Source organism: Arachis stenosperma, chromosome 5 (genome assembly GCF_014773155.1).
Source record: "Arachis stenosperma cultivar V10309 chromosome 5, arast.V10309.gnm1.PFL2, whole genome shotgun sequence".
NCBI classification, from domain to species: Eukaryota; Viridiplantae; Streptophyta; class Magnoliopsida; order Fabales; family Fabaceae; genus Arachis; species Arachis stenosperma.
In genome coordinates this window covers 114909010-114925650 of record NC_080381.1, presented here as the reverse complement: position 1 = coordinate 114925650, position 16641 = coordinate 114909010, and the positions used below count along the sequence as shown (strand labels likewise).

Sequence of the window (16641 nt, the reverse complement as noted above, 5' to 3'; positions counted from 1 at the left end):
TGTTAGTCACACGCGTTCATAGGTGAGAATGATGATGAGTGTCACGGATCATCACATTCATCAAGTTGAAGTGCAACGAATATCTTAGAATAGGAATAAAGAGAATTGAATAGAAAATAATAGTAATTGTATTGAAACTTGAGGTACAGCAGAGCTCCACACCCTTAATCTATGGTGTGTAGAAAATCCACTGTTGAAAATACATAAGTGAAAGGTTCAGGCATGGCCGAATGGCCAGCCCCCATGGTCTAAGAACAAAACGTCCAAAGATTCTTCAATACACTAGTAAAAAGTTATATTTATAATAAATTAGCTACTAGGGTATACAGAAGTAAGTAATTAATGCATAAATCCACTTCTGGGGCCCACTTGGTGTATATTTGGGCTGAGCTTGATCTATCCACGAGCTGAGGCTTCTCTTGGAGTTGAACGCCAAGTTGTAACGTGTTTTGGGCGTTCAACTCCGGGTCGTGACGTATTTCTGGCGTTTGACTCTAGATAGCAACATGGAACTGGCGTTGAGCACCAGTTTACGTCGTCAATTCCCGTATAAAGTATGGACTATTATATATTGCTGGAAAGCTCTGGATGTCTACTTTCCAACGCCGTTGAGAGCGCGCCATTTAAAGTTCTGTAGCTCCAAAAAATTCATTTCGAGTGCAGGGAGGTCAGATTCCAACAGCATCAGCAGTCCTTTGTCAGCCTCCTATCAGAGTTTTGCTCAAGTCCCTCAATTTCAGCCAGAATTTACCTGAAATCACAGAAAAACACACAAATTCATAGTAAAGTCCAGAAATGTGAATTTAACATAAAAACTAATGAAAACATCCCTAAAAGTAGCTTGAACTTACTAAAAACTACCTAAAAATAATTCCAAAAAGCGTATAAATTATCCGCTCATCACAACACCAAACTTAAATTGTTGCTTGTCCCCAAGCAACTGAAAATCAAATAGGATAAAAAGAAGAGAATATACTATAAATTCCAAAATATCAATGAATATTAATTCTAATTAGATGAGCGGGACTTGTAGCTTTTTGCTTCTGAACAGTTTTGGCATCTCACTTTTTCCTTTGAAGCTTAGAATGATTGGCATCTCTAGGAACTTGGAATTTCAGATAGTGTTATTGATTCTCCTAGTTAAGTTTGTTGATTCTTGAACACAACTACTTTTATGAGTCTTGGCCGTGGGCCTAAGCACTTTGTTTTACAGTATTACCACCAGATACATAAATGCCACAGACACATGACTGGGTGAACCTTTTCAGATTGTGACTCAGCTTTTCTAGAGTCCCCAGTTAGAGGTGTCCAGAGCTCTTAAGCACACTCTTTTTGCTTTGGATCACGACTTTAACCACTCAGTTTCAAGTTTTTCACTTGGACCTGCATGACACAAGCACATGGTTAGGGACAGCTTGAATTAGCCGTTTAGGCCTGGATTTTATTTCCTTGGGCCTTCCTATCCATTGATGCTCAAAGCCTTGGATCCTTTTTACCCTTGCCTTTTGGTTTTAAGGGCTATTGGCTTTTTCTGCTTGCTTTTTCTTTTTCTTTCTATTTTTTTTCGCTACTTTTTTTTCCGCAAGCTTTTTACTTTTTCACTGCTTTTTCTTGTTTCAAGAATCAATTTTATGATTTTTCAGATCATCAATAACATTTCTCTTTGTTCATCATTCTTTCAAGAGCCAACAGTTTTAACATTCATAAACTACAAGATAAAAAATATGCACTTTTTAAGTATTCATTCAGAAAACAAAAAGTATTGTCACCACATCAATATAATTGAACTAAATTCAAGGATAAATTCGAAATTCATGTACTTCTTGTTCTTTTGAATTAGAAACATTTTTCATTTAAGAAAGGTGAAGGATTAATGGACTTATTCATAACTTTAAGGCATGGTTACTAAACACTAATGATCATGAAGTAGAGACACAAAACATAAATGAACACAACATAAAAACCGAAAAGCAGAAAGAAATAAGAACAAGGAATGAATCTACCTTAGTGGCGTCTTCTTCTTGAAGGACCAACAATGTCCTTAAGCTCTTCTATGTCCCTTCCTTGCCTTTGTTGCTCCTCCCTCATTGCTCTTTGATCTTCTCTTATTTCATGGAGAATGATGGAGTGCTCATGATGTTCCACCCTTAATTGTTCCACATTGTAGCTCAAATCTTCTAAGGAAGTGTTGAGTTGTTCCCAATAGTTGTTGGGAGGAAAGTGCATCCTTTGAGGCATCTCAGGGATTTCTTGATGATGAGCTTCCTCATGCATCTCTTGAGATCCGTGGAGGGTCTCTCTTGCTTGCTCCATCCTCTTCTTGGTGATGGGCTTATCCTCTTCAATGGGGATGTCTCCTTCTATGATGACTCCAGCTGAGTAACATAAATGGCAAATAAGGTGAGGAAAAGCTAGCCTTGCCATGGTGGAGGGCTTTTTGGCTATTTTGTAGATTTCATTAGAGATGACTTCATGAACTTCTACTTCCTCTCCAATCATGATGCTATGAATCATGATGGCCCGATCCACAGTAACTTTAGATCGGTTGCTAGTGAGAATGATGGAGCGTTGAATGAACTCCAAATATCCTCTAGCCATAGGCTTGAGGTCCAGTATTCTTAGTTGAACTGGCTTGCCTTTGGAGTCTCTTTTCCATTGAGCTCCTTCCACACATATGTCCATAAGGACTTGGTCCAACCTTTGATTAAAGTTGACCCTTCTAGTGTAGGGGTGATGAGCGGATAATTTATACGCTTTTTGGCATTATTTTTAGTATGTTTTTAGTATGTTTTAGTTAGTTTTTAGTATATTTTTATTAGTTTTTAGTTAAAATTCACTTTTCTAGACTTTACTATGAGTTTGTGTGTTTTTCTATAATTTCAAGTATTTTCTGGCTGAAATTGAAGGACATGAGCAAAAATCTGATTCAGAGACTGAAAAGGACTGCAGATGCTGTTGGATTTTGACCTCCCTGCACTTGAAGTGGATTTTCTGGAGCTACAGATACCCAATTGGCGCGCTCTCAACGGCATTGGAAAGTAGACATCCTGGGCTTTCCAGCAATATATAATAGTCTATACTTTGCCCGAGATTTGATGGCCCAAACTGGTGTTCCAAATCAGCTCAAAACTGCCCGGCGTTAAACGCCGGAACTGGCACAAGAATGGGAGTTAAACGCCCAAACTGGCATAGAAACTGGCGTTTAACTCCAAGAAAAGTCTCTACACATGAAAGCTTCAATGCTCAGCCCAAGCACACACCAAGTGGACCCGGAAGTGGATTTTTCTGTCATTTACTCATTTCTGTAAACCCTAAGCTACTAGTTCTCTACAAATAGAACCTTTTACTATTGTATTTTCATCTTTGGACGTCTAGTTCTTAGATCATCAGGGTAGCTATCTTTGAGTAGTTTTATGCTATCTTAGATCATTGGGAGGCTGGCCATTTGGCCATGCCTGAACCTTGTTCTTATGTATTTTCAACGGTGGAGTTTCTACACACCATAGATTAAGGTGTGGAGCTCTGCTGTACCTCGAGTATTAATGCAATTACTATTGTTCTTCTATTCAATTCATCCTATTCTTGTTCTAAGATATTCATTTGCACCCAAGAACATGATGAATGTGATGATTATGTGATGCTCATCATCATTCTCACTTATGAACGAGTGCCTTACAACCACCTCTGTTCTACAAGCAAACAAGGCTTGAATGTTTATCTCTTGGATCCCTTAATCGGAATCTTCGTGGTATAAGCTAGAATTGATGGCGGCATTCAAGAGAATCTGGAAGGTCTAAACCTTGTCTGTGGTATTCTGAGTAGGATTCAATGATTGAATGACTGTGACGAGCTTCAAACTCTTGAAGGCTATGCGTTAATGACAGACGCAAAAGAATCAATGGATTCTATTCCAACCTGATTGAGAACCGACAGATGATTAGCCGTGTCATGACAGGGTGCATTGAACATTTTCACTGAGAGGATGTGAGGTAGCCACTGACAACGGTGAAACCCTACATACAGCTTGCCATGGAAAGGAGTACGAAGGATTGGATGAAGACAGTAGGAAAGCAGAGAAACGGAAGGGACAAAGCATCTTCATACGCTTATCTGAAATTCTCACCAATGAATTACATAAGTATCTCTATCTTTATCTTTATGTTTTATTCATCATTCATAACCATTTGAATCTGCCTGACTGAGATTTACAAGGTGACCATAGCTTGCTTCATACCAACAATCTCCGTGGGATCGACCCTTACTCACGTAAGATTTATTACTTGGACGACCCAATGCACTTGCTGGTTAGTTGTGCGAAGTTGAAAAATTATATTTAGACCATGGTATTAAGCACCAAGTTTTTAGAGCCATTACCGGGGATTGTTTGAGTTGTGAAAAGTAGAGATCACAATTTTGTGCACCAAGTTTTTGGCGCCGTTGCCGGGGATTATTTTGAGTTTGGACAACTGACGGTTCATCTTGTTGCTTAGATTAGGTATTTTTCTTCAGAGTTCTTAAGACTGACTTCTAGTGTTTCAAGGTGATGTTCTTATCATCACCAAAGCTGATTGATCCTCATCAATTTAGCTCTTGAATGCAATGTCCTGCTGAAGCTTGGCTAGCCATGTCTAATTCCTTTAGACTGAAGCTTTAGACTAACATTGCATGATTCCTGGAATTCTCATTAAGAAATTTGATACCTTTATGTTCTTTTCCACTTAATTTTCGAAAAATCCAAAAAAATTACAAAATCATAAAAAACCAAAAATATTGTATGTTTCTTGTTGAGTCTAGTGTCTCATTTTAAGTTTGGTGTCAATTGCATGTTTTTGTTCTTCTTGCATTCATTCATGTGTCTTAAGTGATCTTCAAGATGTTCTTGATGATTTCCTTGCTCTGATCTTTAAATTCTCTTATCTTGAGTGTTTTGTTGCTTCTCATGTGCATTCTCATTTTGTTAGTGTCAGTAGTATACAAACTGCTAAGTTTGGTGTCTTGCATGCATTGTTATTTGATTTTAGTTGCATTTTGATTATTCCTCATTATTAAAAATCCAAAAAAAAATTTTAATTTGTGTCTTTTCAAGTCAATAATACAGAGAATTGAAGATTCAGAACATACAGCAGAGGAATTATACAGAAAAAGCTGGACGTTCAAAACGCCCAGTGAAGAAGGGTACCTGGCTGGGCGTTTAACGCCCAAAAGGGTAGTGTTTTGGGCGTTAAACGCCAGAATGGATACCATTCTGGGCGTTTAACTCCAGGATGGCACAAGAGGGAAGATTCTGTTTTCAATTAAAATTTTTTCAAGTTTTCAAAATCTTTTCAAAATCAAATCTTTTTCAAATCAAATCTTTTCAATCAAATCCTTTACAAAATCAATTTCTTTCCATTTTCAAAAATACTTGCTATCAATTGATGATTTGATTCAACATTTCAAGTATGTTGCCTTTTCTGTTGAGAAAGGTTTAATGTATGAATCATATCTTTTCTTGTTAGCCAAGTCATTAATTTTTAAAAATTAAATCCTTTTAAATTGTTTTTCAAATCATATCTTCTCAATTTATCTTTTTAAAACCATAACTTTTCAATCATATCTTTTTAATCGCATCTTTTTCAAAATAGTTTTCAATCATATCTTTTTGATTTCTAATTTCAAAATCTTTTTCAAAAATCACTTGATTTCTTTTCCACTCTTAGTTTTCGAAAATTAATTAGTATTTTTCAAAATGTTTTTTAAAATATTTTTAATTTATTTTCAAAAATTTCTTCCCCTCTTCTCATATCCTTCTATTTATGGACTAACACTATTCCTTAATGCACAATTCGAACTCCATCTTTCTTGATAAGTTCGAATTCTTCTACTTCTTCCTTCTATTTTTCTTTTCCTCTGACACCTCAAGGAATCTCTATACTGTGACATAGAGGATTCCATATTTTCTTGTTCTTTTCTCTTTCATATGAGCAAGAGCAAAGACAAAAGCATTCTTGTTGAGGCTGACCCTGAACCTGAGAGGACCTTGAAGCAAAAGCTAAGAGAAGCTAAGGCACAACTCTCTGAGGACCTAACAGAAATCTTCAAAGAAGAAGAAGACATGGCAGCCGAAAACAACAACAATGCCAACAATGCAAGGAAGGTGCTGGGTGACTTCACTGCACCTACTCCCGACTTCTATGGGAGAAGCATCTCTATCCCTGCCATTGGAGCAAACAACTTTGAGCTTAAGCCTCAATTAGTTTCTCTGATGCAACAGAATTGCAAGTTCCATGGACTTCCATTGGAAGATCCTCATCAGTTTTTAGCTAAATTCTTGCAAATCTGTGACACTGTCAAGACTAATGGGGTTGACCCTGAGGTCTACAGACTTATGCTATTCCCTTTTGCTGTAAGAGACAGAGCTAGGATATGGTTGGACTCACAACCTAAAGAAAGCCTGAACTCTTGGGAAATGCTAGTCAATGCCTTCTTGGCAAAGTTCTTTCCACCTCAAAAATTGAGTAAGCTTAGAGTGGAAGTCCAAACCTTCAGACAAAAGGAAGGAGAATCCCTCAATGAAGCTTGGGAAAGATACAAACAATTGATCAGAAAGTGTCCCTCTGACATGCTTTCTGAATGGAGCATCATAGGTATTTTCTATGATGGTCTGTCTGAACTGTCCAAGATGTCTTTGGATAGCTCTGCTAGAGGATCTCTTCATCTGAAGAAGATGCCTATAGAAGCTCAAGAACTAATTGAAATGGTTGTAAATAACCAATTCATGTACACTTCTGAAAGGAATCCTGTGAACAATGGGACAAATCAGAAGAAAGGAGTTCTTGAGATTGATACTCTGAATGCCATATTGGCTCAGAACAAAATATTGGCTCAACAAGTCAATTTGATTTCTCAAAGTCTATCTAGAATACAAAATGCACCAGGCAGTACTAGGGATGCTTCATCTAAAGAAGAAGCTTATGATCCTGAGAACCCTTCAATGGAAGAGGTGAATTACATGGGAGAACCCTATGGAAACACCTATAATTCTTCATGGAGAAATCATCCAAATCTCTCATGGAAGGATCAACAGAAACCTCAACAAGGTTTCAACAACAATAATGGTGGAAGAAACAGGTTTAGCAATGGCAAGCCTTTTCCATCATCTTCTTAGCAACAGACAGAGAATTCTAAGTAGAGCCACTCTGACTTAGCAACCATGGTCTCTGATCTAATCAAAACCACTCAAAGTTTCATGACTGAAACAAGGTCCTCCATTAAAAACTTGGAGGCACAAGTGGGTCAGCTGAGTAAGAAAGTTACTGAACTCCCTCCTAGTACTCTTCCAAGCAATACAGAAGAGAATCCAAAAGGAGAATGCAAGGCCATTAACATGACCCACATGGCCGAATTTGGAGAGGAGGAAGAGGCAGTGAACGCCACTGAGGAAGACCTCAATGGATGTCCACTGGTCTCCAATGAGTTCCCTAATGAGGAACCATGGGAATATGAGGCTCATAATGAGACCATAGAGATTCCATTGGACTTACTTCTGCCATTCATGAGCTCTGATGAGTATTCTTCCTCTGAAGAGGATGAGTATGTCACTGAAGAGCAAGTTGCTAAATACCTTGGAGCAATCATGAAGCTAAATGACAAGTTATTTGGTAATGAGACTTGGGAGGATGAACCCCCTTTGCTCACCAAAGAACTGGATGACTTGTCTAGGCAGAAATTACCTCAAAAGAGACAAGATCCTGGGAAGTTTTCAATACCTTGTACCATAGGCACCATGACATTTAAGAAGGCTCTGTGTGACCTAGGGTCAAGCATAAACCTCATGCCTCTCTCTGTAATGGAGAAGCTATGGATCTTTGAGGTACAAGCTGCAAGAATCTCACTAGAGATGGCAGACAGTTCAAGAAAACAAGCTTATGGACTTGTAGAGGATGTTTTGGTAAAGATTGAAGACCATTACATCCCTGCTGATTTCATAGTCCTGGAGACTGGGAAGTGCATGGATGAATCCATCATCCTTGGCAGACCCTTCCTAGCCACAGCAAAGGCTGTGATTGATGTGGACAGAGGAGAATTGATCATTCAAGTGAATGAAGAATCCTTTGTGTTTAAGGCTCAAGGATATCCCTTTGTCACCATGGAGAGGAAGCATGAAGAGCTTCTCTCAAAACAGAGCCCAACAGAGCCCCACAGTCAAACTCTAAGTTTGGTGTTGGGAGGCCACAACCAAATTCTAAGTTTGGTGTTGAGCCCCCACATTCAAACTCTAAGTTTGGTGTTGGGAGGTTCTAACATTGCTCTGAGTATCTGTGAGGCTCCATAAGAGCCCTCTATCAAGCTACTGACATTAAAGAAGCGCTTGTTGGGAGGCAAATCAATGTTATATTTATCTTTGTTCCTTTGTTATTTTATGTTTTCTGTAGGTTGATGATCATGAGAAGTCACAAAATCAATTGAAAAAGCAAAAACAGAATGAAAAACAAAAAGAAAAATAGCACACCCTGGAGGAAAACCTTGCTGGCGTTTAAACGCCAGTAAGGGCAGCAAATGGGCGTTTAACGCCCAGTCTGGCACCATTCTGCGCGTTTAACGCCAGAAAGGGGCACCAGACTGGCGTTAAACACCAGGAAAGGGTAAGAAGCTGGCGTTAAATGCCAGAAATGGGCACCAGCCCGGCGTTTAACGCCAGAATTGGCACAGAGAGCATTTTTGCTCGCCACTTGGTGCAGGGATGACTTTTCCTTGACACCTCAGGATCTGTGGACCCCACAGGATCCCCACCTATCCCACCACCCTCTCTTTTCTTCACTCATTCACCAATCACCTCAAGACCTCTTCCCCAAAAACCCCTCACCTATCAAATCCCATCTTTCTCTTCACCACTCACATCCATCCTTCATAAAACCTCACCTACCTCACCATTCAAATTCAAACCACTTTCTCTCCCAAACCCACCCATTCATAACCGAACCCTAACCCTCTCTCCACCCCTATATAAACCCATCTTCACTCCTTCATTTTCACACAACCTAAACACTACTTCTCCCCCTTTGGCCGAACCACAAAGCCATCTCCATCTCCTCTATTTCTTCTTCTTCTACTCTCTTCTTTCTTCTTTTGCTCGAGGATGAGCAAACCTTTTAAGTTTGGTGTGGTAAAAGCATTGCTTTTTGTTTTTCCATAACCATTTATGGCATCTAAGGCCGGAGAAACCTCTAGAAAGAGGAAAGGGAAGGCAAAAGCTTCCACCTCTGAGTAATGGGAGATGGAGAGATTCATCTCAAGGGTGCATCAAGACCACTTCTATGAAGTTGTGGCCATGAAGAAAGTGATCCCCGAGGTCCCTTTCAAACTCAAAAAAAGGTCAACTTTGATCAAAGGTTGGACCAAGTCTTCATGGATACCACTAAGAAAAGGATGGAGCAAACAAGAGACCCCTCTCATCATGAAATCCCTGAGATGCCTCAAGGGATGCACTTTCCTCCACAAAACTATTGGGAGCAAATTAATACCTCCCTAGGAGAATTGAGTTCCAACATGGGACAACTAAGGGTGGAGCACCAAGAACATTCCATTCTCCTCCATGAAATTAGAGAAGATCAAAGAATCATGAGAGACGAGCAACAAAGGCAAGGAAGAGACATTGAAAAGCTCAAGCACTCCATAAGATCTTCAAGAGGAAGAACAAGCCGCCATCACTAAGGTGGACCAGTTCTTTAATCTTCTTGTCCTTTATTTTCCTGTTTTTCGAAAATTATGCTTTATGTTTTATTTATGTTTGTGTCTTATGATCATTAGTGTCTTAGTGTCTATGCCTTAAAGTTATGAATCTCCTATGAATCCATCACCTTTCTTAAATGAAAACTGTTTTTATTACAAAAGAACAAGAAGTACATGATTTCGAATTCATCTTTAAAACTAGCTTAATTATTTTGATGCGGTGACAATACTTTTTGTTTTCTGAATGTATGCTTGAACAGTGCATATGTCTTTTGAATTTGTTGTTCATGAATGTTAAAATTGTTGGCTCTTGAAAGAATGATGAAAAAGGAGACATGTTACTGAGGATCTGAAAAATCATAAAAATGATTCTTGAAGCAAGAAAAAGCAGTGAAAAGCTTGCAAAAAAAAAAGAAAGAAAGAACAAGCAGAAAAAGCCAATAACCCTTTAAACCAAAAGGCAATGGTAATAAAAAGGATCCAAGGCTTTGAGCATCAGTGGATAGGAGGGCCTACAGGAATAATATCCTGGCCTAAGCGGCTAAACCAAGCTGTCCCTAACCACGTGCTTGTGGCGTGAAGGTGTCAAGTGGAAACTTGAGACTAAGCGGTTAAAGTCGTGATCTAAAGCAAAAAGAGTGTGCTTAAGAACCCTGGACACCTCTAATTGGGGACTCTAGCAAAGCTGAGTCACAATCTGAAAAGGTTCACCCAGTTATGTGTCTGTGGCATGGATGTATCCGGTGGTAATACTGGAAAACAGAGTGCTTTGGGCCACGGCCAAGACTCATAAAGTAGCTGTGTTCAAGAATCAACATACTTTACTAGGAGAATCAATAACACTATCTGAATTCTGAGTTCCTATAGAAGCCAATCATTCTAAACTTCAAAGGATAAAGCGAGATGCCAAAACTGTTCAGAGGTAAAAAGCTACTAGTCCCGCTCATCTAATTGGAGCTAAGTTTCATTGATAGTTCAGAGTTTATAGTATATTCTCTTCTTTTTATCCTATTTGATTTTCAGTTGCTTGGGGACAAGCAACAATTTAAGTTTGGTGTTGTGATGAGCGGATAATTTATACGTTTTTTGGCATTATTTTTAGTATGTTTTTAGTATGTTTTAGTTAGTTTTTAGTTAAAATTCACTTTTCTGGACTTTACTATGATTTTGTGTATTTTTCTGTGATTTCAAGTATTTTCTGGCTGAAATTGAGGGACCTGAGCAAAAATCTGATTCAGAGACTGAAAAGGACTGCAGATGCTGTTGGATTCTGACCTCCCTGCACTCAAAGTGGATTTTCTGGAGCTACAGAAGCCCAATTGGCGTGCTCTCAACGGCATTGGAAAGTAGATATCCTGGGCTTTCCAGCAATGTATAATAGTCTATACTTTGCCCGAGATTTGATGGCCCAAACTGGCGTTCCAAATCAGCTCAAAACTGCCCGGCGTTAAACGCCGGAACTGGCACAAGAATGGGAGTTAAATGCCCAAACTGGCATAGAAACTGGTATTTAACTCCAAGAAAAGTCTCTACACATTAAAGCTTCAATTCTCAGCCCAAGCACACACAACTGGGCCCAGAAGTAGATTTTTCTGTCATTTACTCATTTCTGTAAACCCTAAGCTACTAGTTCTCTACAAATAGAACCTTTTACTATTGTATTTTCATCTTTGGACGTCTAGTTCTTAGATCATCAGGGTAGCTATCTTTGAGTAGTTTTATGCTATCTTAGATCATTGGGAGGCTAGCCATTCGGCCATGCCTGAACCTTGTTCTTATGTATTTTCAACGGTGGAGTTTCTACACACCATAGATTAAGGTGTGGAGCTTTACTGTACCTCAAGTATTAATGCAATTACTATTGTTCTTCTATTCAATTCATCCTATTCTTGTTCTAAGATATTCATTTGCACCTAAGAACATGATGAATGTGATGATTATGTGACGCTCATCATCATTCTCACTTATGAACGAGTGCCTGACAACCACCTCCGTTTTACAAGCAAACAAGGCTTGAATGTTTATCTCTTGGATCCCTTAATCGGAATCTTCGTGGTATAAGCTAGAATTGATGGCGGCATTCAAGAGAATCCGGAAGGTCTAAACCTTGTCTGTGGTATTCGGAGTAGGATTCAATGATTGAATGACTGTGACGAGCTTTAAACTCCTGAAGGCTGGGCGTTAGTGACAGACGCAAAAGAATCAATGGATTCTATTCCAACCTGATTGAGAACCAACAGATGATTAGCCGTGCCGTGACAGGGTGCATTGAACATTTTCACTGAGAGGATGGGAGGTAGCCACTGACAACGGTGAAACCTTACATACAGCTTGCCATGGAAAGGAGTACGAAGGATTGGATGAAGACAGTAGGAAAACAGAGAGACGGAAGGGACAAAGCATCTTCATACGCTTATCTGAAATTCTCACCAATGAATTACATAAGTATCTCTATCTTTATCTTTATGTTTTATTCATCATTCATAACCATTTGAATCTGCCTGACTGAGATTTACAAGGTGACCATAGCTTGCTTCATACCAACAATCTCTGTGGGATCGACCCTTACTCGCGTAAGGTTTATTACTTGGACGACCCAGTGCACTTGCTGGTTAGTTGTGCGAAGTTGGGAAATTATATTTAGACCATGGTATTAAGCACCAAGTTTTTTGAGCCATTACCGGGGATTGTTTGAGTTATGAAAAGTAGAGATCACAATTTCGTGCACCAAGAGGCGTTCATCTCCTTGCATCATGGGCAAGTGGAATGCCAACCTCACATTTTCCGGACTAAAATCTAAGTATTTTCCCCAAACCATTGTGAGATAATTCTTTGGACTCGGGTTCATACTTTGATCATGGTTCTTAGTGATCCATGCATTGGCATAGAATTCTTGAACCATTAAGTTTCCGACTTGTTGCATGGGGTTGGTTAGGACTTCCCAACCTCTTCTTCGGATCTCATGTCGGATCTCCGGATACTCATTTTTCTTGAGCTTGAAAGGGACCTCGGGGATCACCTTCTTCTTTGCCACAACATCATAGAAGTGGTCTTGATGGCTTTTGGAGATGAATCTTTCCATCTCCCATGACTCGGAGGTGGAAGCTTTTGTCTTCCCTTTTCCTTTTCTAGAGGATTCTCCGGCCTTAGGTGCCATTGATGGTAATGGAAAAACAAAAAGCTTATGCTTTTACCACACCAAACTTAAAATATTACTCGCCCTCGAGCAAGAGAAGAAAGAAGAGGAGAAGAAGAAGAAGAAAATATGGAGGAGAGTGAGGGGAGAAGGATTCGGCCAAGGTGTAGAAGAGGGGGTTTGTGTTTTGTGGAAATGAAGTAGAATGGAAGGGTATATATAGGGAGGGGAGAGGGTGTAGTTTCGGTCATTTAGGGTGGGTTTGGGTGGGAAAGTGTTTTTGAATTTTGAAGGTAGGTGGGGTTTATGGGGAAGAGTGGATGGAAGTGAGTGGTGAAGGGGGTAATTGGGAAGAGAGATTGAAGTTGTTGGGAAGTGTGATATGGGGAAGAGTGTTATAGGATTAGGAGGTAAGTGAGAATATGTTAGGTGGGGATCCTGTGGGGTCCACAGATCCTGAGGTATCAAGGATTTACATCCCTGCACCAATTAGGCATGTAGAATGCCTTTGCACAGCATTCTGGCGTTTAAACGCCAGTTCCATGCTTGTTACTGGCGTTTAGCGCCAGGTTTCCTCAAGGCACATTCCTGGCATTCAAACGCCAGAATGTTGCTTGTTTCTGGCGTTCAGCACCAGATTCATGCTCTGTTCTGGCGTTGAACGCCAGCCAGATGCTTCTTACTGGCGTTGAACGCCAGTATGTCCTCCCTCGAGGGTGTGATTTTTCTTCTTCTGTTTTTGATTCTGTTTTTAATTTTTATATTTTTTTCGTGACTCCACATGATCATGTACCTAATAAAACACAAAATAACAATCAAATAAAATTAAAATTAGATAAATAAAAATTGGGTTGCCTCTTAATAAGCGCTTCTTTTAATGTCACTAGCTTGACAGTGGGCTCTCATGGAGCCACAAAGGTGATCAGGTCAATGTTGTATAGTCCCAACACCAAACTTAGAGTTTGGATATGGGGTCTTAACACCAAACTTAGTGTTTGGTTGTAGCCTCCCAACACCAAACTTAGAGTTTGACTGTGGGGGCTCTGTTTGACTCTGTACTGAGAGAAGCTCTTCATGCTTACTCTCTTTTGTCACAGAGGGATGGCCATGTGCCTTAAACACAAGGTAGTCCCCATTCAATTGAAGAACTAATTCACCTCTGTTGACATCTATCACAGCTCCTGCTGTGGCTAGGAAAGGTCTTCCAAGGATGATGCACTCATCCTCTTCCTTCCTAGTGTCTAAGATTATGAAATCAGTAGGAATGTAAAGGCCTTCAACCTTTACTAACACGTCCTCTACTACTCCATAAGCTTGTCTTAATGACTTATCTGCCAATTGTAATGAGAACAAGGCAGGTTGTACCTCAATGATCCCCAGCTTCTCCATTACAGAGAGTGGCATAAGATTTATCCCTGACCCCAGATCACATAGAGCTTTTTCAAAGGTCATGGTGCCTATGGTACAAGGTATTAAGAACTTGCTAGGATCTTGTCTCTTTTGAGGTAAAATTTGCTGAATCCAGGTATCTAGTTCACTAATGAGCAAGGGAGGTTCACTTTCCCAAGTCTCATTACCAAACAACTTGGCATTCAGCTTCATGATAGCTCCTAAATATTGAGCAACTTGCTCTCCAGTCACATCTTCATCCTCTTCAGAGGAGAAATAGTCTTCAGAGCTCATGAATGGCAGAAGGAGATTTAATGGAATCTCTATGGTCTCTATATGAGCCTCAGATTCTTTTGGATCCTTAATAGGAAACTCCTTCTTGCTTGAGAGATGTCCCAGGAGGTCCTCCTCACTGGGATTTTCGTCCTTCTCCTCCCTTTTGCATTCGGCCATATTGATTACATCAATGGCCTTGCACTCTCCTTTTGGATTCTCTTCTGTATTGCTTGGGAGAATACTGGGAGGAGTTTCAATGACTTTCTTACTCAGCTGGCCCACTTATGCCTCCAGATTTCTGATGGAGGATCTTGTTTCACTCATGAAACTGAAAGTGGCTTTTGACAGATCAGAGACTAGATTGGCTAAATTAGAAGTGCTTTGTTCAGAATTCTCTGTCTGTTGCTGAGAAGATGATGGAAAAGGCTTGTTATTGCTTAGCCTATTGCGTCCACCATTGTTAAAGCCTTGTTGAGGCTTTTGTTGATCCTTCCATGAGAAATTTGGATGATTTCTCCATGATGAGTTATAGGTGTTTCCATAAGGTTCACCCATGTAATTTACCTCTGCTATTGCAGGATTTTCAAGATCATAAGCTTCTTCAGAAGCTGCCTCTTTAGTACTATTGGATGCATTTTGCCATCCATTCAGACTTTGAGAAATCATGTTAACTTGCTGAGTCAACACTTTGTTCTGAGCCAATATGGCATTCAGAGCATCAATTTCAAGAACTCCCTTCCTCTAAGGCATCCCATTATTCACGGAATTCCTCTCAGAAGTGTACATGAATTGGTTATTTGCAACCATGTCAATGAGTTCTTGAGCTTCTGCAGGTATTTTCTTTAGGTGAATGGATCCACCTGCAGAATGGTCCAATGACATTTTCGAAAAATCAGATAGACCATAATAGAATATATCTAATATGGTCCATTCTGAAAACATGTCAGATGGACACCTTTTGGTCAACTGCTTGTATCTTTCCCAAGGTTCATAGAGGGATTCACCATCTTTTTGTTTAAAGGTCTGAATATCCACTCTAAGCTTGCTCAGCTTTTGAGGAGGAAAGAATTTATCCAAGAAGGCTGTGACCAGCTTATCCCAGGAGTCCAGGCTATCTTAGGTGTGAATCCAACCATATTCTAGCCTGTCTCTACACAAAGGGAAAAGCATGAGCCTGTAGACTTCAGGATCTACTCCATTCGTCTTAACAGTCTCACAAATTTGCATGAACTCAGTTAAAAACTGGTAAGGATCTTCAGATGGAAGTCCATAAAACTTGCAGTTCTGTTGCATTAAAGCAACTAGTTGAGGCTTAAGCTCAAAATTGTTGGCTCCAATGGCAGGAATGGAGATGCTTCTTCCATCAAATTTGGACGTTGGTTTTGTGAAGTCACCAAGCATTCTTCTTGCATTATGTTGTTGGGTTCGGCTGCCATCTCCTTCTCTTGTTCAAAAATTCTGAAAGGTTGTTTCTGGATTGTTAGCTTCTCTTAGTTTCCTTTTCAGAGTCCTTTCAGGTTCTGGATCAATTTCAACAAGAGTACCTTTTTCCTTGTTCCTGCTCATATGAAAGAGAAGAAAACAAGAAAAGAAGAGGAATCCTCTATGTCACAGTATAGAGATTCCTTTATGTTAGTAAAAGAAGAAGAATAGAAGAAGGAAGAGTGAAGAATCCAAACACAGGGGGAGGAGTGAGTTCGGATTTTTGGATGAAGAGAGGTGAAGAGAAGTGTCAGTAAATAAATAATTAAATAGAGTGAGAAAAGAGAGGGAGAATTCGAATATTATTTTTGAAAAGGAGTTAGTGATTTTAAAAATAAAGATAAGATTGATTAAAATTAAAATTTAAAACAATTAAAAAGAATTTTGAAAAAGAGAGAGGTATTTTAAAATTAGAGAGGAAAAAGTAGTTAGGTAGTTTTGAAAAGATAAGAAACAAACAAAAGTTAATTAGTTAGTTGAAAAGATATTAAAATCAATTTGAAAAGATAAGAAGATAAGATAAGATAGATTTAATTTTTAAAATTAATTACTTAACTAACAAGAAATTAAAAGATGTGATTCTAGAATTTAAAGATTGAACCTTTCTTAACAAGAAAGTGACAAACTTAAAATTTTTGAATCAATCA

The 16641-nt window shown here is 39.3% G+C and overlaps 1 non-coding gene across 1 annotated transcript; it reads left to right on the top strand.

Moving 5' to 3' along the window:
• Positions 1–15452: 15452 nt before the first annotated feature.
• Positions 15453–15556, top strand: LOC130983904 (small nucleolar RNA R71). Its single transcript, XR_009087873.1, has one exon. It is a non-coding gene; the product is annotated as a small nucleolar RNA R71 (small nucleolar RNA).
• Positions 15557–16641: the final 1085 nt, after the last annotated feature.